The sequence below is a fragment of the Stegostoma tigrinum genome, chromosome 23, assembly GCF_030684315.1.
Source record: "Stegostoma tigrinum isolate sSteTig4 chromosome 23, sSteTig4.hap1, whole genome shotgun sequence".
Lineage (NCBI taxonomy): Eukaryota > Metazoa > Chordata > Chondrichthyes > Orectolobiformes > Stegostomatidae > Stegostoma > Stegostoma tigrinum.
Genome location: NC_081376.1, coordinates 15,096,683 through 15,122,902, shown reverse-complemented (window position 1 = coordinate 15,122,902; position 26,220 = coordinate 15,096,683). Strand labels below are relative to the sequence as shown.

The window sequence follows — 26,220 nt, the reverse complement described above, 5'->3', positions numbered from 1 at the left end:
CTTTCTCTTTTGTTTTCCCTTCTAGTTTTAGTTGATGGTTCTGGAATCTTGCCACCACACAGTCTGGAAAAAGTTCCAGAGTATTTTTCTTTTAACTCCTCAGTTCCCTGGTTTTCTTTTAGCTTCCTCACTACAATGGGCATCCCTCTCACCTATGATTCAGCTATATTGCTTCCCAGAATAAACTATATTCATGGAATAGCTAATTTTCCATCCCTCCCACCGTCATTTCCCAATCTTGATTAAACTTTCCAGCCACATCTTGCGCAGGTGAACACATTCCTCTCTCCATTTATTCCACTGATTATCACTCTCTTGGGCAATATTTCAGAAGGAGTGCAAACATTTTCACCTCTTATTATTGGAGACTAGCCAGCTCCTGTGTCTCTCAATATTTTAACTTCTTTACCTACTCTCCCTGTTCTACCTGAGTAAACCTTAGCCACACAGATGAAGTCTTTGAAGCATTTGGGCACTATCTTACGATCGAGCCCATGGCTAGAGTGCGCACTCTCCTGTAGCTCCTTGACTTCTCTTGGGATTTCCTTCACTATTTCAACCAAACCCCCGGTTTAGCCTCTTTTACAACATCCATTTCCTTAGTGCCTTTCTTAAACCACCAGCACTGTGACTTTGTGTGCTCCACCTTATTGCAGTGAAAGCACATGAGGTCTCTCAACTCTTTTTCTCCCCTCTTGTGTTTCTTTTTTCACATGTGATAAACTGTTCCCAGTGAGATCAACTTTTTTTTTCATTGAAGGGTCTCCATCTTTCCCAATTTCTATCTCTCACAGAATGAAATTGCTGTTGGGAGCTAGATTTCGATTTATGCATTAATGCGTATGCGTCCTGCCATCTCTGCAGCTCTTCTTGCTGTATGAACTATCTGTTCCTCAACATGAGTTCTTATCACTTCTGGAAATGAGTTTTTAAATTGCTCCAGCAGAATAGTATCTCTAAGAGCTTCGTAAGTCTTTTCTGTCTTTAATGCTCTCATCCATTTATCAAAGTTGTTCTACTTAATTCTCTCAAACTCAATATAAGTCTGACCTGGTTCCTTTCTTACGTCTCTGAAACATTATCTACACGTTTCTGCTACCAATTTTTAGGGTCTCAAAATAGTCTGTTTTACTGCTTCACATTTCCCAGCACCTTTTCTGACAACCCTGCAAACACTTCACGAGCCCTGCCTACCAGCTTGATCTGAATTTGCGTTACAGACATTGTCTCTGGCCTGTTCATCTGTTTAGCCAATTTATCAAGGGAAGTGAAAAAGGCTTCTACACTTTTTTCATCGAATTTTGGTAATGTTCAAGCATATTTGTGTACAACCCTACAAGGACTTTGGCTTTGGTGGGTTTTCTCATTATCACTCTCCTCCTCACTAAGCCTGTCTTCCACCTTCATTTGCATCATTTCAAGTCAACTATCCTGTCTAATTTGGAGCTTCCAAAGTTCAAAGTCTATCTCTTTTTCCCTTTCTTCACTCTCATTTCCCCTTTATTTTGTCTTTTCCTTTTTCTCTTTCCTCTGCTAGTAATCATAATTCAAACAGTTTCAGTTCCCTTTCCAGTTCAAGCTGCTTCATCAGCAATTGAATCCTAGCCATTTCCAAAAATTCTGATGGCCTTTCCAGCAAAATTAAATGTCAAGCTATTGCTGTAATTACTCCTTCTTTTCTCACAGGGCAAAAGAAACCACAACTGCAACTTGCTTGCCAATTTCAGCAGCTTTCCCTTGCTCACAGTTTGTAAAACCCCCAAAGTCACTAACTTCCACCCCAAAAAACACGTAGTGACTAAAAGAGCCATTACCTCACTTTTAATTTAACCAACAACAAACAGCCAAAATTAAACAGATTCTCACTTCTCACCTGAGTTTTAGTTAAAGATCTCAGGCACTAGTCCCCAAGTCCGTTTAAATCTGCTGGCACCTTTCATGCCCTAAATCTGTTCCTATCTGCCCAGCTCCATCCAAATCCATTCAGATCTGTTCAGAGCCACTCAAATCCATTCAGATCCCAGACACAAGCTGGACAGATTCCAGACCTGAGACTCCAAGCTGTTATAAACTAGAGGTTGACCCCACCTCTGAAAACTAAAACCAAAACACCCAAAGATGAGCACCTCACCTTATAATCTGTAAGAGGAGTGTGAAAAGTGATGTAACCTGCCTTTCCGTAACTTCTAGTCATTAAATAAAACAAAACCCTGACACTCACTTTACAATCAACAAGTAACAATTTATTTATCTAACTTTAACAGTGAACAAATTAACTAAACTACTAACAAACTGAATAAACCCCTGTAACTACTAATTGCTTCTGAGTAAAACAAGATTCTAATGGTATACGGTTCCAATAAATACAAGTCACACTTTCATTTTTCTTAGATGGTGCTTTCGCTAAAAGCCTATGAAAACCAGTGATTCTCTTTATAGAGCTAAGAGCTGTTAACTCTGACAGATGGCAGTTAGTTCTCCTCTCTTTGCCCAAATGCCCCTTCTTTTATAATTTTGACGACATATCAATATTTCTTACAATAGGATTGGTCACAGGTTGTCAAAACCATCAGATTTAAATTTAATTGATTTTTGGTATCTAAGTGCCTGATTAGCTAAATTCAAAACATGTTGCCTTGGTATCAAAACAGGCAGCTTGGCCTGCTAACTGTATAGCCTTTTGATACAAATGTTTAAGTTCAAGTGCTCTCTGTTCTTGCAGGCTTTCAAGCTGCTAAAAGACACTTTTATAAATATGTAAGCGTAGATAAAGCACATCATTTTTACAGGAACCACACAATGCTTTTCTCCCTAGCGTTTTACAAACACCAATATTTTACCAACATCAAATTCTAACATCCTGCCTCCCAATCCACAAGTGCTCTACCCAATTTTGCAATATGTGGATACATTTTTTTTCTGAATGTAAATAGTTTGACATATTCTTAATAATTCAGCATTCTAAAATAGCTTCCAAACAAATACATTGTATAAATCATTGATTACCTGATATTGTCCCTCAGAGCTTGAAACACAATCTTCTACAAATTGGAAAAGTTGTCCAGTGCAACATCTGTCTCTACTTGAATGTCTCTTTATGTTTGTTTTTGCCGTTTCTTGCATTAAATATGTGACACATAGTATTTTTTGTTTTTAAAAATTAAACCTATTTTTCTAATCAATCTGTTCAAAGATGTTGTCATACACCTCTGGAGCAAGTGGAACTTGAACCCAGGACTTTTTGGTCCAGAAGTAGGGACTCTATCTCTGTGCCACAAGATGACCCTTAAAATTAACTCTGAACCCAAGGGGACTCAAATACACAACCACCTGATCTGGAGTCAGACTCACTACTGCTGGCCCATGAGAGCCTCCTACTGTATCTGGTATTCCCAGACAGCCTCCCATCCACATACTAACTAGGCCTGCGTCTGCTTAGTTTCTGAGAGCAGATGCTTTTCCAGACTAGTGTGGCAACGGGCACGCACGGCATTTCTTTGTACATTGATTTAATATTTGCAGGTGGTCATTGGAGATTTGTGAGCTGAAACAGTTGAAATGGCATTCAGAATTCTTTTATTCAGTGCACTATTTCCACGTGATTTCAAATTAGTTTACTTAATGGTTAAACTGATTCAATTAGTGCTCGCATGTTTTCTTGTCCCCTCTTCGACTCCCCATTCCTGGGAAGCAGTGATGTCAACCTGTGGGTAACCTTTTCAGTGATGGAAAATACTGGTCTAAATAAAAGATGCTTGTCTTGCTGTCTAACTTGTTTGGTATTTTACTTCCATAGTTCACGTACAATTATGATCAATTATAGGATCTATCCATCTGTATTAATCCGGTTTTAATACCTATCGATTTGTTAAAAAGTCATTGCCGTGCAGTGAAATTTTAAAAGTGCTGCTCTCTCAGAATACTAGAAGCAACATGTGAGAAGAATCATGTCTTATTCCAGGCCATAAGAGACACAGCACTTCCTCAGCTGAAAGAAACTGTTCCTTGAATATCTGATGCTTCCCATCATAATCACCTTGAAGGATTGGACCGCAGAGTTAGAACAGTTCTGTGCTAATCTTTTGCCTTAAATACACCCCTGCTGTAGATATTCTTCTATGTGTAAAGAAATGATTAATGAGACATGAAGTGAGAGTCATTTTGAACCAAGCTCTGGCCTGTCCACGGCTAATTTGATCTCCCTCTGGCAAACTGAAATAGATTTTTAAACAACTCACCCCAAATTTTAACACAATCTTGTACCAATGTTAAAAACAGCTGAAATAACAGCAGGAGTAGTCCATTTGGCCCCTCGACTCTGCTTCACCATTCAATAAGATTACAATTGATCTAGCTGTGGTTTTAATTCCATATTCTGGTCTGCACTCAACATGACCCTGGAGTTCACTGTAAGTCTGCTGAGCTCAAGTTGAACATATTTCATAATTCAACCTCCACTGTTCTCTAGGACAGTGAATTCCTAATGTAATTACCCTCTGAGGAAATAAATTCCCACTCAACTCCATCTTAAATGGGAGATCCCATTCTATCAATCTGTGACGGGGGTTCAGACTTGAATAGAATAATTAATGATGTTGCCACAAAATATAGATTATAACATTCTTCTGCCAATTTTATTGAACTGTGTTTCAAAATTGCAAGGCTATGCATAACACACCAATAACTGGTAAATATCATCATGCAGTACCCATCAAAGAAAAACAAAATTCTCAAGCTGATTTCTTTCAATTGAGCTTTGACTTCACACTATAAATATCTACAGAAACTGAATCATGTTTTATCTGTTAAATTACGGGAAAATATTTCTTTCATTTAGCTCCCTGCCTTACTTTTAACAATGAGATAACACATCCACTGATCTGGACAACATTAACAAGGCTGAGTTTTTCACTGCTTCACCCCTTTGGCTTAGGCTCTAAGCCCTACAAAAAGTATTGGTCTCTTCCACCTGGGCCTTCTTAACTAACAGCCTGAAGAGTTACAAGCTTTCTGAACATACTCACAATGCCCTTGGTCTTGTTCTTACTCGGGACAGTGATCAGTTGCCCAGGTAAAAGGATGTGATGTTTGGTGTGATAGCTGGTACAGAACTAAGGAAAGGCGGGGCTTTCTTATCTCCCACTATAAATATGCTTAAAAACCTGTGGCAATCAGAGATTAATGACCCCCTTATGTGGTCCGCTCCATCGCCAACCCACCTGGTTAGAGACCCTATAGGGAAGGGATTCAACCCGTCCGTGCTTTGCTAATCATAGGGAATGGGAACATTGGAATGTTTCTTGACGCCTTACAATTTTGTTGCACGTACCCTGCCTGTAGGGTACATTTCTGTTTACGTGCTTGCTTACACAGGCAAAATGGCCAGAAGTATTTTTCAGCCACTTAAGCTTTTTTGTTCCCATAAAGATCAAACAAGTTCAACAGTACCCAACATGACTTAATCCTATGCTGTTGTGCTCATTCTCACAGCACATCAGATGCAACTGTAGTCACAAGGTGCAGCTGAAAATAAACAATTACATCAAAAGCCCTTTGCAGTGCACATTACATAGTGTCTCTTTGTTCTAAATATGTTCATGAGGGACAACATCTTTTCAACATCCCCTTTGTGGAGCCCCCTCAGAATGTTGCATGCATCAATAAGTTTGCTGACTGACCTTGCTGTTCTATCCCGTCCTTTGTAGCCCATGTTGTTGTCTGTGGCTGCTAGGATTTTGACGTCCGTGCTCATGTTATTTCTTCTGTTGTGACATGAGGAAAACAGTGTGTATGCACTAAAAAAGGTAAAAAAGGGTAAAAATTGATGAAGATATTCCCAGCCATTCTTCTCAAAGCCCATTTACTTCACAAAGAATTCTAGCCAGCTCTGTCAGGTAACGAAAAAGAAATCCATGACAATAAATTACAATTACCTTACAGTACGATGGGAAAGGTAGGAATGTAGCAATACAGCAGAGGTTGGCATCGGTTCAATCACCCATGTAATTGAGTTTCCAAACATAGTAGCAGTGTGACGGGGAGCTGTCAAGCTGAATGTTCCCTCACATTTTGGACTATTGATTTACGTCTCTTAAAGGTTTGTTGAGGGGATAGATGTGGGAGTTGAATTTGGGGACAGGGAGAAATAAGGTACAGAGCTTGTTGCCTATTACTCAGCAGTGATACATCCTTGAGATACCATAGGGCATGAGGGAAAAAAACATCAACTAGACCATTAACTTACTCTCTGCCTTTTCCAATAGAGTAGTTTAGATGTGCAAGTACACTGTGGAGATATCAATTAACCCATGTAGTGACATGGATAATACTGCACCATGGGTCAATGAAACAGAGTTGATTGACGTCAATTCATCCCCGTTATACTGAATGAGTTAGGTCACTCTAACCTGGGATGTTTGGACTACCCCTTCACATTGCCGTGTTCTGATTTCAACCTCATACTATCAGGTTTTAATCCCTCCCTCATACTACCAGGTTTTAGTCCCTCCATCACACTGCCAGGTTTTAGTCCCTCCTTCATTACTGCTGAGTTTAGACCTCTCCCTCACACTGCTGAGTTTAGACCTCTCCCTCACATTGCCAAATTTAGGCCACTCCTGTGAAATACCCACACAGAAGCCCGCATCCCATCACAAAGACACCCCTCATTTACTTGCGCACAGTACACTGTCTGTGGCCTGTCAGCTCAGAGTCCATCGCCTGAACTGAGCAGTTTCCAATCTCCTGGTTATCTTGGTAAGCCAGGACATACCTAGCTGGCCCAGGTTAACAACCCCAATCAACAACCTCATATTCAATGAGACCAACCTGGTTCCAAGCACTGCACCCTCACACTGTTAAGTTTAGGTTTCTCCCCCACACTGCCAAGTTTGGACTTTTCCTTCAGACTGCCGTGTTTAGGTTTGACCCTCACACTGCCAGGTTTAGACCTCTCATTCACAGTGAAGAACGTGTATTAGCTCTATCTAGATTCATTCAAATGGAGCTAAAGGAAGAGCTTTAATGGTGACCTGATGTTGCCTCAGTTTTCATCAACAGAGAACTAATCACACAATATTAAATCATCTTGTTTGATGACATATGTGTCAGCACAAACATATATTGTACTGAACACACTGAAGGAAATCAGTATCAGTAACAAAATAGTGCTGAGGAATTAATGGGGCTAAAAGCTGACCAATCACCAGTGCCTGATGATCTCCATCCCAGAGTAATAAAGGAAGTTTAGTCCTGGGATAGAGCGTTGGGGATAGGGTGGCGGGCCGGTTTCTTCAAGGCTCCATCAGAATTCAGCATTTAATTCTGTTTTTCATTGAACTGAAACATAAAAGGACAGCAAAGGCTGATTGAAGTCTTTTGTTATTTTTTATTAAAATATGCACAAATGGCAGTGATCAATCCAAAAGATTTCTTAATCCTAATGAAGCAATTTACAAGTAAAAATCTATCCGTTACATAGCTCATAACATTATCGTCTGCAGTTGAAGTGCATGAAATCCTTGATATGCCAAGCAGGATGAAGAACCAGACAACCACGGATGGATATATGATTGGGCAGTGTTTAGAGGGATATGGGTCAAATGCTGGCAAATGGGACTAGATCAGATTGGGATGTCTGGTCGGCATGTACGAGTTGGACCTAAGGGTCAGTTTCTGTTCTGAATGACTCTGTGACTAATAAAAAAAAAAGCAGGCTATAATTTCCAGACCTTCTGGAGACAGAAATGAAGGTCAAACAGCTAGTGAAACAAGTTGGATCCAGATCAGGACTGCACCTGAAACATTCCCAGTTCTGTGGGCGTATCCCAGGGGAGGGTAGGAGACCAGGGCCATCATACACTGCTGAGGAAGGCAGCCAGTTGTTCCAAAGAACTAAAACAAAGAATTGCAGGAAATCTGAAACAGAAACAAATATTGAAGGAGAAGCTCAGCTGTATGTAGGAAGAAGGCAGAGTTAATGTTTCAAGTCTGGGACTCTTCATCATGGTTACCTCACTTAAGGATAATTTTGTGATTGTGATCATACATTTCCATCGTGGATCTGTTTCCCACTTTGTGCAGAGGTCATCATCAGCTTCAAGTCAACCTTTCAGGAGCAGGAAGCGTGCTACCAGAACTGGATGCTCTATGACCTAATAACAGAGTCATAGAGAGGAATGTCTGCAGAATAGTCCAGAGGAGAGATTTTCTCCTCCACTCTGACAGTGATATCAGCTTTGAGCTTCTTGAAATTGTCAGAAATTTGCAGGTAGCTGAAGGTCCCTCAATATTAAGGCATTCCAATATTGAACTGTCTGTCTGGGTAGTACCCAGTGAGGTTGCCAGCAATAACCACTACAGGCCCTCTGACTGAGGCTTCCATTTCGTCAGAACATCCAGCATCATTAATAGGATGGCAAGTGCTCAAGCGGTCAGTTAGGAGACCACCTCATGGAAGTCTGTGCTGGTGAACGTACTGAAAGTATGGCAGGTTCAGGATCCCGGCGTGTGCCTGACATCGGAGTCCTATTACTCATGGGAAAATCCCACTTTGATGTTCCTGACAGAAAAACCATGTACCTAAAATATTAATGTCTTCTCTCCACAGATGCTGCCTGACCTGCTGATTACTTCCAGCATTTCTCATCTGCTTTTTCCCCTGAATTTGCCAAGTGCCCAATTTAAAAATCATTTGCAGTAAAGTTTTAGCCCTAGACAAAGTAAAGGTTGGTTTCTTACACAACAATTGCTGAATGTTATTAAGAAAATCATAAATAAATTATCAGTTAAAATATGCATACAAAAATTAAAGTTTGCTATGGATAAGTGATATTTATAGAGATAAAAGTTGTCATTGGAGCCCATGTGCTTGCTTGAAGTTTTCTCTTCCTGAGATGAAGGAGTTGAAAACAGCAAGTTTTAATTTAGTACTATGATAGCTTTGAGATCAGACTGAGTAGTCTGAGCAGAATGAGCTGTGGGAGGGAATGAAGGTTCCTTTATTTGCCTGTAAGTTGTGGGCCCTGGCATACTGATTCAGTACAATAACCCTGAATTAGTTTGCGTTTTACTATTGATAACTGTTGAGAACTCCTTCTTCCTCTTTCTCTCATGGTGTCTCTCAGGTTTCTCCTTGGTATTCTGAGAAAATGGTGTCTAACAGCCTGTCTTATCACAGCCAATGCAAAATGTTTTCTGAGCTAACCTTGATTAATTATTGCACCAGAAAGCAAAGACGATTATGCTGGAACTTCCTGTGGTGATCTTCCAGTCTCCTGTTTTCTCAGAGGCTTTGAATTCTCACAACTTCAGAAGGATCTATTGAATTTTCCAAGATTTAGTCTAATTGTAAATGATACCCTTTGCGATTGATGCTGATATAACCCAACAGTCAGCCTGCTTTTTGAGCTGTCATGAATCAACAAGAACAGTTATGTGGCTTCTGGGAGTCACCTTGTATGATTCCCTGAAGGCAACAAATGCTGGAGATCACAGCAGGTTAGACAGCATCCATGGAGAAGGAGCAAGCTAATGTTTCGAGTCTAGCATCTGCAGCAATTTGCTCCTACAGTGTGTTATTCACTGTCCATCTTTGTATCTTTACATAATATATAATCGAAAAATAACACAGTCATGACAATTTCAATACGTTCAATATTGATGAAATGATGTAGAAGTGGGGAATCTCTCTGGACTACCAGCCAGTAAAATTAAACTTTATAGCATTTGAATTTATTGCAAATGAGGGACATATTGTGGCTTTTGTAGACACTACTACAAAAATTGTATTGTGCAGCCTGCATTCCTGATGATTTATGATGAAGTTATTTTAACTGCCACCATATATCACAGACAAAGGAAGGTTCTTTTACAATTGTTTGTGTGAAGGGATAAGTGGCTACCATCAAAGTATATGCCTCTGCATTGCAGCAACTTATACAAATGCATCACTTAAATTGCTTTAGGTCCTCATCATTCCTATATTAACTGAGAGTTAATTCAAATGAAACTCCTTGTAGCTGCTTTTGGAGTCAAATGTTTTGCATGCAGTTTATTGCTCAATATAACTGATAATCCCTCAACTGTAAAGCTAAAATGCAGGTTTTAAGAAAGTTTAAGAGTGAACTGATTCTTTTATGTTCATCCCTCAGCACAAAAATCATTTGCACCATAAATTGCTGGAGATGTGAGCTAGAGATGGGATAGCAAAGCTGGGTATGAGTGATAAGATCAATAGTAGGTCTCTCACACCTTTAAACTTTACCAATTGAAAAAGAAACAGAGGAACAGAAGTAAAGGAAATAGGGTGAATTTGCGTCAAATCCTATCCAGAACAGGAAGGAAAGATTGGATTAAGGAAATTAATGCAGACAAACGAACATGTGCCAAAAGTACAGTGCATAGACACTGTGATGTCAGTCAATGTGTGTCATTGACAGAGCAGTTTTAGAACTGGTTACTCATGTTGCCATCCTCTCTTAAGCTCTCATGGTGGAACATGCATTCAGCGTCAGAATCACATTCCAGCAACATTATTTGAAAGAAACATTAATCAGTTTCACGTTTGTTGTGGTTTGATTATCATTGGTTCCATTTACGTTTCCCCAAAGTTGATGAAGTTGACTGGGATTGGTACACACATGTGGAAAGCCACAACTGGGACTGCAAAGATTCTGGGTGGATCACATGCTCCCAGGAATGGTGTCTGTAATTTCAAAGTCACTTGGGTTGTAACACAGGAGGGAGATGGAGCAGAACGGGAAGAGAAGATGACCATTAGTTCACGTTTAGTGGAGGAGGTGGGGTGGGGGGAGGTGGAGAAGGGTTTTATAAGCCCAGACATTTTTATGGGACAATTCTTTACACTCAACTTGAGCATAGAGCAGTTTTGGTGTCATTGGTCCTTTATAAAAGAGATGCACACAGATCTTCCTACTGCCGTTGAGTCATTAACTGCCTCAACCTCTCCACCCCCTCACCCACTCCAACCTCTCCCCCGCAAAATGGGCAGACCTCCGCTCCTTCAGCTCCAACCACAACCTCACCATCAAACCCGCAGACAAAGGGAGGCGCAGTGGTAGCATGGTACACTGACCTCTACATCGCTGAGGCCAAACGCCAACTCTCCGACACATCCACCTACCGCCCCCTTGATCATGACCCCACCCCCGAGAACCAAACCATCATCTCCAATACCATCCATGACCTCATCACCTCAGGGGACCTCCCAACCACAGCCTCCAACCTTATTGTTCCCCAACCCCGCACGGCCCGTTTCTATCTCCTTCCCAAAATCCACAAACCTGCCTGCCCTGGTCGACCCATTGTCTCAGCCTGTTCCTGCCCCGCCAAACTCATCTCCACCTATCTGGACTCCGATTTCTCCCCTTTGGTGCAGGAACTCCCTACGTACATCCATGGCACCACCCATGCCCTCCACCTCCTCCCGAACTTCCAATTCCCTGGCCCCCAACACCTCATTTTCACCATGGACGTCCAGTCCCTATACACCTGTATTCCTCATGCAGATGGCCTCAAGGCCCTCCACTTCTTCCTGTCCTGCAGGCCCGACCAGTCCCCCTCCACCGGCACCCTTATCCGCCTAACTGAACTCGTCCTCATCCTCAACAACTTCTCTTTCGATTCCTCCCACTTCCTACAGACAAAGTGAGTGGCCATGAGTACCCGCACGGGCCCAAGCTATGCCTGCCTCTTTGTAGGTTACGTGGAACAGTCCCTCTTCCACACCTACACAGGCCCCAAACCCTACCTCTTCCTCCGTTACATTGATGACTGTATCAGCGCCACCTCTTGCTCCCCAGAGGAGCTCGAACAGTTCATCCACTTCACCAATACCTTCCACCCCGCCTCAAGTTCACCTGGGCCATTTCCAACACATCCCTCACCTTCCTGGACCTCTCAGTCTCCATCTCAGGCAGCCAGAAAGAAACTGATGTCCATTTCAAGCCCACCGACTCCCACAGCTACCGAGAACACACCTCCTCCCACCCACCCTCCTGCAAAAATTCCATCCCCTATTCCCAATTCCTCAGCCTCCGCCGCATCTGCTCCCAGGATGAGGCATTCCACTCCCGCACATCCCAGATGTCCACGTTCTTCCAGGACCGCAACTTTACCTCTGCAGTGGTCGAGAACGCCCTTGACTGTGTCTTCCGCATTTCCAGCAACACACCCCTCACACCCTGCCCCCGCCACAACCGCCCCAAGAGGATCCCCCTCATTTTCACGTACCACCCCACCAACCTCCGGAAACAACACATCATCCTCCGACACTTCCACCATCTACAATCCGACACCACCACCTAAGACATTTTTCCATCCCCACCGTTGTCTGCCTTCCGGAGACACCACTCGCTCCATGACTCCCTTGTTCGCTCCACACTCCCTTCCAACCCCACCACACCCGGCACTTTCCCCTGCAACCACAGGAAATGCTACACCTGCCCCCACACCTCCTCCTTCACACATATCCTAGGCCCCAAGATGACTTTCCATATTAAGCAGATGTTCACCAGCACATCTGCCAATGTGGTATACTGTATCCACTGTACCCGGTGTGGCTTCCTCTACATTGGGGAAACCAAGTGGAGGCTTGGGGACCGCTTTGCAGAACACCTCCGCTCGGTTCGCAATAAAAAACTGCACCTCCCAGTCGCGAACCATTTTAACTCCCCCTCCCATTCTTTAGACAACAAGTCCATCACGGGCCTCCTGCAGTGTCACAATGATGCCACCCGAAGGTTGCAGGAACAGCAACTCATATTCCACTTGGGACCCCCGCAGCCCAATGGTATCAATATGGACTTCACAAGCTTCAAAACCTCCCCTCCCCCCACTGCATCCCAAAACCAGCCCAGTTCTTCCCCTCCCCCCACTGCATCACACAACCAGCCCAGTTTGACCCCTCTCCCCACTGCATCCCAAAACCAGCCCAGCCTGTCTCCGCCTCCCTAACCTGTTCTTCCTCTCACCCATCCCTTCCTCCCACCTCAAGCCGCACCTCCATTTCATTTCTACTAACCTCTTCCCACCTCCTTGACCTGTCCGTCTTCCCTGGACTGACCTATCCCCTCCCAACCTCCCCACCTATACTCTCCTCTCCACCTATCTTCTTTTCTCTCCATCTTTGGTCTGCCTCCCCCTCTCTCCCTATTTATTCCAGTTCCCTCTCCCCAACCCCCTCTCTGATGAAGGGTCTAGGCCCGCAACGTCAGCTTTTGTGCTCCTGAGATGCTGCTTGGCCTGCTGTGTTCATCCAGCTCCACACTTTATTATCTTGGATTCTCCAGCATCTGCAGTTCCCATTTTCTCTGCACACAGATCCAGTCACTATTGGCGTCCCAGGCCTCCAACCTCACAGTTGAGCTAGCATGGCAGCTTAGGTGAACACAGTCCCAATTTTCGGACAGTATAAGGTGTCTACACAGGAGAATCTTGCATTTCATTGTTCATTGCTTCCCAGATCCAACATTTATGGTCATGAAAGGGGAATTCTTCGTGCTTTCGCTGAACATGAGTATCAGGCAGAGTGTGTAAGTAGCTTGGCCAGGATAACAGACTTCCCCATTTTACAGTTTGCCATTGAATGTACACAAGTGGTTTTGACCGTTATATTTCAATGACAAGGTGCACAGAATTTGCAATGGTTACCGCTCACTGAATGAGTAGCTGGGGGAGTGTGACAATGCTCATGGAAGTGAATCCCCACTATCCTGGCAGTAGTCTTGACATTTTCAATGTGCACAAATCCACTGTTACCTCTTGTCTTTCAGCCATTACAGCAATCTTTGGGATGGTTGACAAGGGCCATTGTTTTAACATGAGTTCATGGCATGCAAATGGTGGTCAGCATGCATATAATGAAAGTCACTCTGTTATGTGAGACATCATTGTGAAGACGACTGGGAACTACAGCAATGGTTGTTCTGCCTGGAGGAGATCTGCATTACTCACTAGACTGGAAAAGAGGAGGAGGGAGGGTGGAGACAGCTAATACATCCCTGATGTTAGTGTTCTCTCATCCAAATAGAATTACAGAATTCCTACAGGATCGAAAGAGAAAATCCAGCCCAATAAATGCACTAAGCCTCCAATGGCATCCCACCCACTTGAATTTATAAACCTCTGTAAGGTCACCTCTTAGCCTCTGACACTCCAAGGAAAGCAGCCCCAGCCTAGTCAGCCTCTCCCTATATTTCAAACCCTCCAACCCTGACAACATCCTTGTAAATCTTTTCTGAAACCTTTCACATTTCACATCCTTCCTGGAGCCAGGAGACCAGAATTGCACGCAGTATTCCAAAAGTGGCCTAACCAATGTCCTGTGCAGCTGCAACATGACCTCCCAAATCTTATGCTGAATGCACTGACCAATAAAGGCAATATACCAAATACCTTCTTCACTATCCTATCTACCTGTGACTCCACTTTCAAGGAACTATGAGCCTGCACTCTAAAGTCTCTTTGTTCAGCAACACTCCCCAAGACCTTACCATTGTGTGTATAAATCCTGCCCTGATTTGTCTTTCCAAAATGCAGCAACTCAGATTTACTAAATTAAACTCCATCTGCCACTCCATGGCCCATTTGCCCATCTGATCAAGATCCCGTTGCACTCCGAGGTTACCTTTTTTGCTTCCCACTACACCTCCAATTTTGATGTTATCTCTAAACTTCCTAACTATGCTGCCTATGTTCACATCCAGCTCATTTATATAAATGACAATGGACCCAGCACCAACACTTGTAGCACACCGCAGGTCATAGGCCCCCAGTCTAAAAAGCAACCCTCTACTACCATCCTTAATTTTCTACCTTCAAGCTAGTTGTGTAACCAAATAGCTTTCTCTCTCTGTATTTCATGTTACCTAACCTTGTTAACCAGTATACCATGAGGAACATTGCTGAATGCCTCACTGAAGTCCACAGAGATCACATCCACCGCACTGCCTCATCAATCCTTTTTACCTCTTCAAAAAACTCACTCAAGTTAGGGAGACATGATTTCCCACTCACAAAGCCATGTTGACTATTGCTAATCAGGGTATGGAAAAAGCAAAAAAAAAACTTAGGGAAACGTAGTTGAATAACATCAGTCTGTACAATTCAATGAGTTCTTTTCCTCCACTACTTTCTAGTTTTTTGATATTGACACAAGTTGTTTGCATATTTCAGTCTTTTGCTTATTGGTTGAGACTTCTTTTCGTTTCAAAGTCTCTGAAGGTGGCTTATTTCTCTTTGAAAATGGGATTTGCAGGGACAGGTGAGAGGAAGACACCCAGCTGTTAGTGAAGACTCTCTGGCATGCCCACACAGAGATTTGTAATACTTTCTCTTAGCGGGCTAGATGTTTCTTGCATCACTGGCCCCACACAAGCTACAGGCATCTATTCAGGAGCTAATCAAAACATTGTTCTCAAGCAGTTGCCCCCTACTGCAGACTCATTGGCTTATTGCCTTTGGTTTTCAGTCTCGCTGTTTCAGGAAAAGGCAACATTATATGCAACACACAATGTCCTCCTGTAAACATGGCTTTTATTACAAGCTGTAGGCAGCTCTTCATACAGTCTCAGAGATAATGGGAACTGCAGATGCCGGAGAATCCAAGACAACAAAATGTGAGGCTGGATGAACACAGCAGGCCAAGCAGCATCTCAGGAGCACAAAAGCTGACGTTTCGGGCCTAGACCCTTCATCAGAGAGGGGGATGAGGTGAGGGTTCTGGAATAAATAGGGAGAGAGGGGGAGGTGGACCGAAGATGGAGAGAAAAGAAGATAGGTGGAGAGAGTATAGGTGGGGAGGTAGGGAGGGGATAGGTCAGTCCAGGGAAGACGGACAGGTCAAGGAGGTGAGATGAGGTTAGTAGGTAGATGGGGGTGTGGCTTGGGGTGGGAGGAAGGGATGGGTGAGAGGAAGAACAGGTTAGGGAGGCGGAGACAGGTTGGACTGGTTTTGGGATGCAGTGGGTGGAGTGGAGGAGCTGGGCTGGTTGTGTGGTGCAGTGGGGGGAGGGGACGAACCGGGCTGGTTTAGGGATGCAGTTGGGGAAGGGGAGATTTTGAAACTGGTGAAGTCCACATTGATACCATTAGGCTGCAGGGTTCCCAGGCGGAATATGAGTTGCTGTTCCTGCAACCTTCGGGTGGCATCATTGTGGCACTGCAGGAGGCCCATGATGGACATGTCATCTAAAGAATGGGAGGGGGAGTGGAAATGGTTTGCGACTGGGAGGTGCAGTAGTTTGTTGCGAACTGAGCGGAGGTGTTCTGCAAAGCGGTCTCCAAGCCTCCGCTTGGTTTCCCCAATGTAGAGGAAGCCACACCGGGTAGAGTGGATGCAGTATACCACATTGGCAGATGTGCAGGTGAACCTCTGCTTTATGTGGAATGTCATCTTGGGGCCTGGGATAGGGGTGAGGGAGGAGGTGTGGGGGCAAGTGTAGCATTTCCTGCGGTTGCAGGGGAAGATGCCGGGTGTGGTGGGGTTGGAGGGCAGTGTGGAGCGAACAAGGGAGTCACGGAGAGAGTGGTCTCTCCGGAAACCAGACAGGGGTGGGGACGGAAAAATGTCTTCGGTGGTGGGGTCGGATTGTAGATGGCGGAAGTGTCGGAGGATGATGCGTTGTATCCGGAGGTTGGTGGGGTGGTGTGTGAGAACGAGGGGGATCCTCTTGGGGCGGTTGTGGCGGGGGCGGGGTGTGAGAGACGTGTTGCGGGAAATACGGGAGACGCGGTCGAGGGCGTTCTCGATCACTGTGGGGGGAAAGTTGCGGTCCTTGAAGAATTTGGACATCTGGGATGTGCGGGAGTGGCTCAGTTCGCAACAAACTACTGCACCTCCCAGTCGCAAACCATTTCCACTCCCCCTCCCATTCTTTAGATGACATGTCCATCATGGGCCTCCTGCAGTGCCACAATGATGCCACCCGAAGGTTGCAGGAACAGCAACTCATATTCCGCCTGGGAACCCTGCAGCCTAATGGTATCAATGTGGACTTCACCAGTTTCAAAATCTCCCCTTCCCCTACTGCATCCCTAAAACAGCCCAGTTTGTCCCCTCCCCCCACTGCACCACACAACCAGCCCAGCTCCTCCACACCACCCACTGCATCCCAAAACCAGTCCAACCTGTCTCCGCCTCCCTAACCTGTTCTTCCTCTCACCCATCCCTTCCTCCCACCCCAAGCCGCACCCCCATCTACCTACTAATCTCATCCCACCTCCTTGACCTGTCCGTCTTCCCTGGACTGACCTATCCCCTCCCTGCCTCCCCACCTATACTCTCTCCACCTATCTTCTTTTCTCTCCATCTTCGGTCCGCCTCCCCCTCTCTCCCTATTTATTCCAGAACCCTCACCCCATCCCCCTCTCTGATGAAGGGTCTAGGCCTGAAACGTCAGCGTTTGTGCTCCTGAGATGCTGCTTGGCCTGCTGTGTTCATCCAGCCTCACATTTTGTTGTCTTCATACAGTCTCCTTGTTTTAAAGTTGAATTTTCCATTTTTAGGCCACAATCCAAAAATGAAGGAAGTGAAAATATGTGGTCTTTACCATGACTGCATTTTCTGTTCATGCAGTTAGTGATTGTTAAAGTGAAAGAGAGTGATGGTGATTTATTTTCATTCAGACTCCTGTTCATCTTGGATTTCTGTCTTACGCAGATTTCAACCAAGTGGCAATTCTTTTAGTATCTGAAAGGATAAAAACCCATTGGTGGGTTTGGAATGACGGAAGGAGAGAGGGAAAAGCAAAAGAGTGAATACTCATATGGCGTACCACATAGGATATTTCGATAATGGGAAGTGGGATTTTAGAATGTAGATTAGAGAGAAACACACAGTCACCTGCAACAATATCAGTCCCACTGTTGGCCATGGTCTTAGTGCTTGTTTTCATGATGCTGGGTACTACCTGCATGAGACAGAACCTTGCCAACTAGGTGCTCGCTGTGTTCAACTTTGTTTAACCTTGTCTTGCAGCAGAGAAGGGAGTGTGACTGTGGGTATGCCTCAATATGATTGGTGATGAGCCTGCCGCAGTTGAAGAGCCGACAGTGCTTGGAAGTAGGCAACTGCAGGCGTGTGGCTTGCTGCAGTGCCTAAAGTGAAAGGGTGGAGAAAGGAAATGACTGTTAGTATTGGATCATGCTTGAGAGAAAGTGTTGGTGGGTCAGAAAGGGGGAATAGTGAATGTGAGTGTTACTACAGTGGGACTATATAGTGGTTCCTTTGGAAGGATGTAAGATCCAAGCGCACATTCAGCAATATTAACCACCTATATGAGGTTAGTGAAATTTTGACGCACTGTGTCCTGGAACAAGACTGCAGGCCTCAACATTTTTTCTCACTGTTCATTAGAAAGGCCTCTCCTCATGAACTACTGCCACTAGTGCTGTATCACAGAACCTCAGGACACATTGTCTAGATCCTGCTCAATGTTTACATCTCTATCGACAAATTGACTGCTATTCAACCAGCTTCAACTACTCAGCCAAAACCCATCTCAACTTAATGTGCACCTTAGCATTAACTCTTTCACATTCAGTTTTTTTATGTCTCCCCTGACCTTTTTAACCTATTATTAACATTATACTATTTGTGTATATAATTACATTCAAAATTGCCCAAAAACTTAAATCAACCAGCATCCACCCAAGTGTCTGACTTCACAGATTCAGATGGTTTGGAGGCTGCCCTATTCCCCTAGAGTATGCTCTCTTTGGACTTTGAAGGTTGAGAGGCCCCTTGATTGAAGACCTAACTTCTGTTATTGATAGTGTGAACATAGAACATAGAACATAGAACATAGAACATAGACCAGTACAGCACAGAACAGGCCCTTCAGCCCACAATGTTGTGCCGACCATTGATCCTCATGTATGCACCCTCAAATTTCTGTGACCATATGCGTGTCCAGCAGTCTCTTAATTGGCCCCAATGACCTTGCTTCCAAAACTGCTGCTGGCAACGCATTCCATGCTCTCACAACTCTCTGTGTAAAGAACCCGTCTCTGACATGCCCTCTATACTTTCCTCCAACCAGCTTAAAACTATGACCCCTCGTGTTAGCCATTTCTGCCCTGGGAAATAGTCTCTGGCTATCAACTCTATCTATGCCTCTCATTATCTTGTATACCTCAGTTAGGCTCCCTCTCCTCCTCCTTTTCTCCAATGAAAAAAGTCCGAGCTCAGTCAACCTCTCTTCATAAGATAAGCCCTCCAGTCCAGGCAGCATCCTGGTAAACCTCCTCTGAACCCTCTCCAAAGCATCCACATCTTTCCTATAATAGGGCAACCAGAACTGGACGCAGTATTCCAAGTGCAGTCTGACCAAAGTTTTATAGAGCTGCAACAAGATCTCACGACTCTTAAACTCAATCCCCCTGTTAATGAAAGCCAAAACACCATATGCTTTCTTAACAACCCTGTCCACTTGGGTGGCCATTTTAAGGGATCTATGTATCTGCACACCAAGATCCCTCTGTTCCTCCACACTGCCAAGAATCCTATCCTTAATCCTGTACTCAGCTTTCAAATTCGACCTTCCAAAATGCATCACCTCGCATTTTTAAACTTTTTAAACTTATGTATCGGATTTCGTTCATTCAAGGCATCTTTCTTGATGAGTCCATTTCCCGGTTGTAATACTTTCTTTCTCGGTATCCTACATCTTGGAACCAGGAAATTTCTTTGTAACCATTTCCTAAATTTTTGACATTGGTCATCCCATCTTAGTAGAGGTCTCAGTGGTGTAATAAGCAACATATGTCGAAACTACAGGAGTGGCATTTTATTCTTAATCTATGTCAAAATGTGTAGACTTTTACTTCAACTTGTTCATTAGGCTGGGAGCTTTCATTAACCCATAGTGACTGCAATGGACCAATGTGTTCAATCCCCCAGTCAAACTAACCGAAGATTACTTCTTGCTGGGCACACCCTCTACAAAAGGCACTGACAATTCTTCCTGAGAAGATGTAGGAACAAAATTTTCTCTTTGAATTTCCCTTTTCTCACATCTCTTTCTGGTCTATCATCACTGTCTCTTCCATCAAGCTGCAGTGCAGTTCAAGCAATATCTGCTGTTCATCAGCTATCACATCACATGAATTGTTGGGAGTGGAAAACATTTCTGACAATCCAGTAGAGTCGCAGGTTTCACAATGGATTATGAGATCTTTAATGTCCTTAGAGATTCCAGCAGGCACACTGCGAACTGACCTTACCCTGCAGTGTAATTTTTCCAATACACCTTGCTGAAATAAAATTAGAATAACCAGCCTTCCACTGTACACCAGTGAGTCATCCAAGATTCTGCAATGCTGTTGTTGCTCTTAATATGTGTTCATTACCACGGGGCTTTGGTCTGGCCATCCTTCCACAAAATATTGACTAATAGTGAACTTCTTGTCTTTCTCTGCTACTTTAATTTATGGTGTACAGCACTTCAGCATTAAATCGTTGCTTTGTTAGAAAATACCAAATATTACTCTCTTGTTTTGTGGCTCACTGGCCATTATCTCTTATCAACAGTATGGATCGACTTTTTCAGATTGATGTAGATAATCTCAATGGATTTTTTTTCCCCTGTATTCAGGTTCCAACTTGATTCCGCAATGATCTGTGAATTTTTTTCTTGGTTGACCTTTGACCTGTCATGCAGGAAATAAAATTTCTTTGGCTCATTGTTCACTAACCCGCCATTCAGTACCTAGTTGTTCCATTTCAGATCACTCTTTGGCTTGTGGTTTCTTGATTTTTACTTGACTCCATGCTCCACTTGAACAAAATTCTAGTCGAAAACAAGGAAGAAAATCATGATTCTGAAGTAGACAGGAGTTTTCTATTATCTGACAGCCCTGATGTTACAGAATTACTGGTACCATATCTTCAATCGCAAGGTTTACACCTGCTGAACTGTTGCTATCAGTATAAATACTGTTCTTCCACCATGAAACACACTCTGACGCTCATACTCTCAAATTACTAAGATATTCATTGGCATAAATATTTTATTGCAAACAATTAAGTCTGTTCTCTGTTTCCATAGGGTTACCATTGACTTTGCTTCTATTATAGGTAGTTCCAATACCTTCTTTGTGTGAACATTTATTTGATTTCTTGTTGCTCGGTGATATACTCCTAATTCAGCACATGTTCTAAAAGTGATCTACAGTTTTATAGATAAAATAATCACTTTTAATTAATCTGACAAAGACTTGTCAGAAATTATAATAACAGTCCTCTTTTCTTTATGTTCTGATTTTCATACTCCAGAGCTACAATTTTCCACTAAACTGCAGATATTATTGATGAAATTAAAATGGATTCCTTCGATGCTGAACTCTTTTATGAAATCTTACTCTTCGAAAAATTTTATTGGTTTCACAGTCAAAGCAATTGTCGAAATCTTGCAGAATTTAAACTAAAGCATACTTTTCCTGCTTTACCCCTTGGTAACCTATTTTGTAAATACAGAAGCCTCTTTACTTGTTCAGTTTCTGATTTAATGCCCAGCTTGGAAGCAATCCTGTATCGTAACAACTGTTTTCTCCTCCAACTACAAGAATGTAAGTAGAAAGATGAGCCAGTGCTAGTACCACATGATGTTCTAACCCTGTCTGAATGATAATTATCCTTCCCACAGCAACTAAGAAAGCATGACACATTGTCATGATTGAAAGAATGTTTTGAAGATTTGTAACTTTTATTAAATAACAGCAGAAACAAGACCCAGATTGAGCTGAGTCAGAGCAGTAGCAGGAGAGGAGCAGAGTGAGCCTGGAGGTGAACAGCAACAGCAAAGCTTCCGTGAATTATACCTCAGGAGTAGGGCTCAGATTGAGCTCAGTCGGAGCAGCAGCAAACGTCTGATACTGATTGCTGGAAAATTGGGCACAGCAATGGCAGATGGAATTTAATCCCAATAAGTGCAAAATACTTTTTGGGAAACCTATTAAGGGAAGGATATACACAATGAATGGCAGATTTCCTAGGGAGTACTAGGGAACAAAAGGTCCTTGGTCATAAAACATGGCCTGAGACATTGGGAGAGCTGCCCAAGATGGAAGCCTGAAGATCCAAGCAGTGAACTTGAGCTACCACAAACCATTCAGACTTTAATTTTGAGAAGTATCATCATCATGTTTCTCTCCACTGTGTGGGGGAATAGCAAATGCATAAAGTGAGGCAGGATTACATAATGACGAGCTGCACATCACTCAATAATCGAGGCCTCACATTAAAATCTTGGGTGGAAAATTGGGCTTTTATTTCCCTACTTCATAGTATTTCCTGAACTAACTCACCATTGTTGTTCAGAGGCTGGGAAAATTTAGCCCTTAGACTGAATGCCTTATGGCTGTGGCCAATCAACAGCTGAGAAGGAAGTAAATTCTGCATTCCAGATCCCAGCATCCAGTGGGATGTCTTACACCATTTGCTCAAAGATCTGCAGGTCAATAATTGGCCTGTTCAATTACAATTAAGGCCCGCAGCAGAAACCGTTAACCCCACATAAATGACATTCTCGGGTCGAGGGACGCCTGACAATGATATTTGTTGTTGAGTCATGGGCAATGGAACGACAATTTAAGGCATTATAGCAAAATGGTAAGTTTTGACAGTCCTAAAGCACAATGACAACAGACTCAGTCTACCTTATATAATACAATAGCAGAAATTGCCGGAGAAACTCAACAGATCTGGCTGCATTTGTGAATATAAAAAAAAGAGTTAACTCTAGAGACCTTCAGTTCTGAATAAGGGTCATATTGAACTTCAGATGTGAACTCTAATTTTGTTTCCATAGATGCTGCCAGGCCTGCTGAGATTCCCTAGCGTTTTCTGTTTTTACTTCAGATTTCCAGCAGTTGCAGTATTTTATTTTTATCCTATTATCAATATATACTCCACAGAAAACAATCACTGAGACCATATGGTTGTTACGCAATTGAGGAATTCTAACGATAATCCAAACCAACAAAGTTTATGCTATCAGCAGTATCTCTGGTTGTGTGCAGCATTCTAACACTTCCCTGGCTCCTGTATGTCTGTAATCATTCTATTGTCAATAAAGTGTTTTATAGCTTTTCACTCTGCTTTGTTTGAATTAACCGAACGCTAAGTACAAGGTTGAAAAAGTCTCCTGTTTAAATAAAAATCTTACATTGTAACGTGCAGGTGGCAACCAATGCACTGACCTTGCACAAAAGCTCCCGATACCAATGCTCTGCCCTTCGTCAAGTTGCATTTTTGTCCACTATTACCCTTTCTGCAGCGTTACCAGGTTTTAACTCAGGGAAATGGAACTGCAGTTATTCTTCTCATTGAATGAAATGGTAGCGATAGGTACAGGTGAGCTGTATTGAACGCTATAATTGGTAGCAACAAGATGGACAAAGATGATACATCGCTTGCTTTCTGAAGCGATGCCATTGTTTGGGACGCTAGCCAAGGTGCTCTATTCCTTTGCCTATGCTGGCTCTAACAGCGAATTTATCCAGATCTGAATCATCAAACTGTCGCATGTTACACTACACCATGATTAACAGAGCACTGGGAACAGTGCCAAATAGTGACCATTTGAGAATTGGATTACTAGATGGTGTCACATGCTGTGCTGTACTGGTGTGACTGCAATTATAATCAGAATGGACTGTGTTCAGCATGACAATGTCCTGAGTTCAGCTACCTCCTGCAGAATCTCAGAGCTTTTCAGATGCAGTCCTCATCTGTCCATAAGCAGCACAGTAACTTACTGCACCATCCGACTTTAATGTGTGATCGAGTAGGCCTTTTCTGGTGACTCAGTATTGGAAGGATATGCCACAGTTTAAAGGAACAGAGCCTTTTATCAAAAGTCGTGCACATTTTGTTGCAGATACTGACAGATCTGCTGTGTATTTTCAGAATTTTAAGTTTTAAGTTCTAGTTTAGTTAGACTTTGGCCTTTGTTTTTATCTTCAGAGGTAAATGGTTAGCCTAGAAATAAATCTAAAAATGAAGCATAATATTGAGTTTTCCACACTCTAGGTTGGCTCTGGAGTCTAGAAATTCTGGGACTCTGTTAACTCCAGGAGAAAGAACAGAGGTGTGTCAAAAAAGTTTCTTTTCTTGAAAACATTTACTTATCAGTTACCAAAGGGCTGAAGATGGATAGTAGTGTTTATTTGAATTGTAGGCAAAAGGCCGTGTTACAGTACCTAACAGCCAGTATATATGTGACCAGAGTTAGCAACCTAAAATAGATACGATGATGGAGAAGGAAGATATTCTGCACCTAGGGATTCAGAAATAGGATCATTTTATTCACAGATTCGCAGTAAACTGAGATTCGTTTTTGTTAAATTGTTGAATGTGACCTTTAAATGTGGAGAATCCAGCATGCGCTGTTAAAATATCTTGTAGAAATTTACCAGTCCAACTTGCTCTCTTTAAGAATAGTAAAAATTCCTATTTGAACCCTGGATCATTGCTGGTAGTGGTTACATTGCTGAAAATAAGGTGTTATGCCTATGAATCTGGAACATGATCTGAAGGGGTGTTTGGGGTCTCCAGTACAAGATGAGTTTCTGCACTGAGGTATTCCTGGATTACTGCCATCTGGTAGATACTGTGAGCATTATCTATATTTTATCTATAAAACTGTGGGAGCATTCAGTTGTATAGCCATTAACACTTCTATAACTCTGAAAGAATCAAATGAATGATAAAATACATGCTGTGTGTATAGCTGTTGAGGAACTTCACTTCAAATTAATGATATTTCTCGCAAGGACTATGCAAAGTAAAATTAGGTTTTACATTTATATCGCACCTTTCATGATCTCAGGATATCCCAAAGAGCTTTAAAGAATTTTTGACATGTTCACACTGTTTTCCGCGTCAGCATACACACAGCAAGCTTTCATAAGAACATGAAGATGACCAGGTAATCTGCTTTCTTCTAATGAAGAGACAGGAAGATCTCCTAAACTCTTCTTCCATGTAGTGATGTAGAATCATCTACTTCCATCCAGGGATGATGCACTTCCAACATTCTCAATGTCACACTGGGAGTGCCAGGCTAGACTTTCTGCTCAAGTCTCTGTGGAGTGACTTGAATTCTTAACTTCTGACTGAAAAACAATGCAACCTTCTGAGCCAAGATTGACCCCAACTGATAGAAAATTCAATGATTAAATGATCCAAATTACATTGGAGTTTAATTCTTATGTTGAAATACCTCAAATCTGCAGATTAGAGATTCTCTTACAAGGTAGCATTTTCTTAATCAGGATGTGCTGCTTGACATTTAAAACTGGACACTGGTTATTAATGAGGAATACAAAGTTACAACAAATCAATAGCAAAAAATGTGTTTCATCAATTTACTGCTAAATTACATGGAAAATGCATGACCAGATCTATTACTGAGGATACAAGTACCTTCATGTTAGTATGAATGGTACTTGATTAGTGAATACTTGTTGCATAGCTTTAACTTATAACAGAAGTGCCTCACCTTGGTCAATGTAACATGGATCTGTACAATTTATCCTTCCCTGGACATTTGAAAACCTGGAAACATATGAAGAAATGTCAACAAAGTATGAGGGACAGAATGGTGGTAGTTCAAAGGTTAAGTTCAAATGTCTTACTATCTGGTCATATCAAACATTGATAAAAGAGGACTTTGATGTAAACATATCAGAAGGAAAAATGGTGAGCTGCAATTTATTGTAAGTGCCTTGGAAAATGGAAAGAGAATCTTAAACGATGCTGTTTATAGATATTGGCAGATTTCCATTATGCTGTAATTCAGTATATTCTACAGGATCTGTTACCCCTATCTTTATGTGCTTTTTATATTACCTCTCTATTGCAAATTTCTAAAATTGTCAATTCCAAATTCGTTATCTAGAAATACACATTTAGTGATTTTATTTTTGTCCTCCAGGACAGGAGAGACAAAAATTGAAATGAGCTTTGAAAGAAGAATTGAATAAATAACATCTATCAGCAATGGAAAGACTATCAAAGACTCCGATAATGATATTGACATGGCTATCTAATGTCCACATGCAGTAAGAAGCTGTTCAATGTCCACAGATAGTAAAATAAAATCCTCACAGAGTTTGTATTAGATATTTCCACAAACAAGGGCTCAATTGTCTAGTCAATCTCTGCAGTAAAATAAAGCTCCTTTCTTAATGGAAAGA

At 42.5% G+C, this 26,220-nt stretch overlaps 1 long non-coding RNA gene across 2 annotated transcripts in view; it reads right to left on the bottom strand.

Moving 5' to 3' along the window:
* LOC125462294 (uncharacterized) overlaps window positions 1-26,220 on the bottom strand; it is a 171,855-nt gene that overhangs the window by 59,778 nt on the left and 85,857 nt on the right. Inside the window, exons 3-5 of one of the 2 annotated variants that reach the window (XR_009447120.1) lie at window positions 25,524-25,579; window positions 20,730-20,810; window positions 5,679-5,795 (exon numbers count right to left, since the gene is read on the bottom strand). This is a non-coding gene — a long non-coding RNA (uncharacterized LOC125462294). The remainder of the gene's footprint in view (window positions 1-5,678; window positions 5,796-20,729; window positions 20,811-25,523; window positions 25,580-26,220) is intronic. The other variant, XR_007249635.2, reaches the window with a different exon arrangement.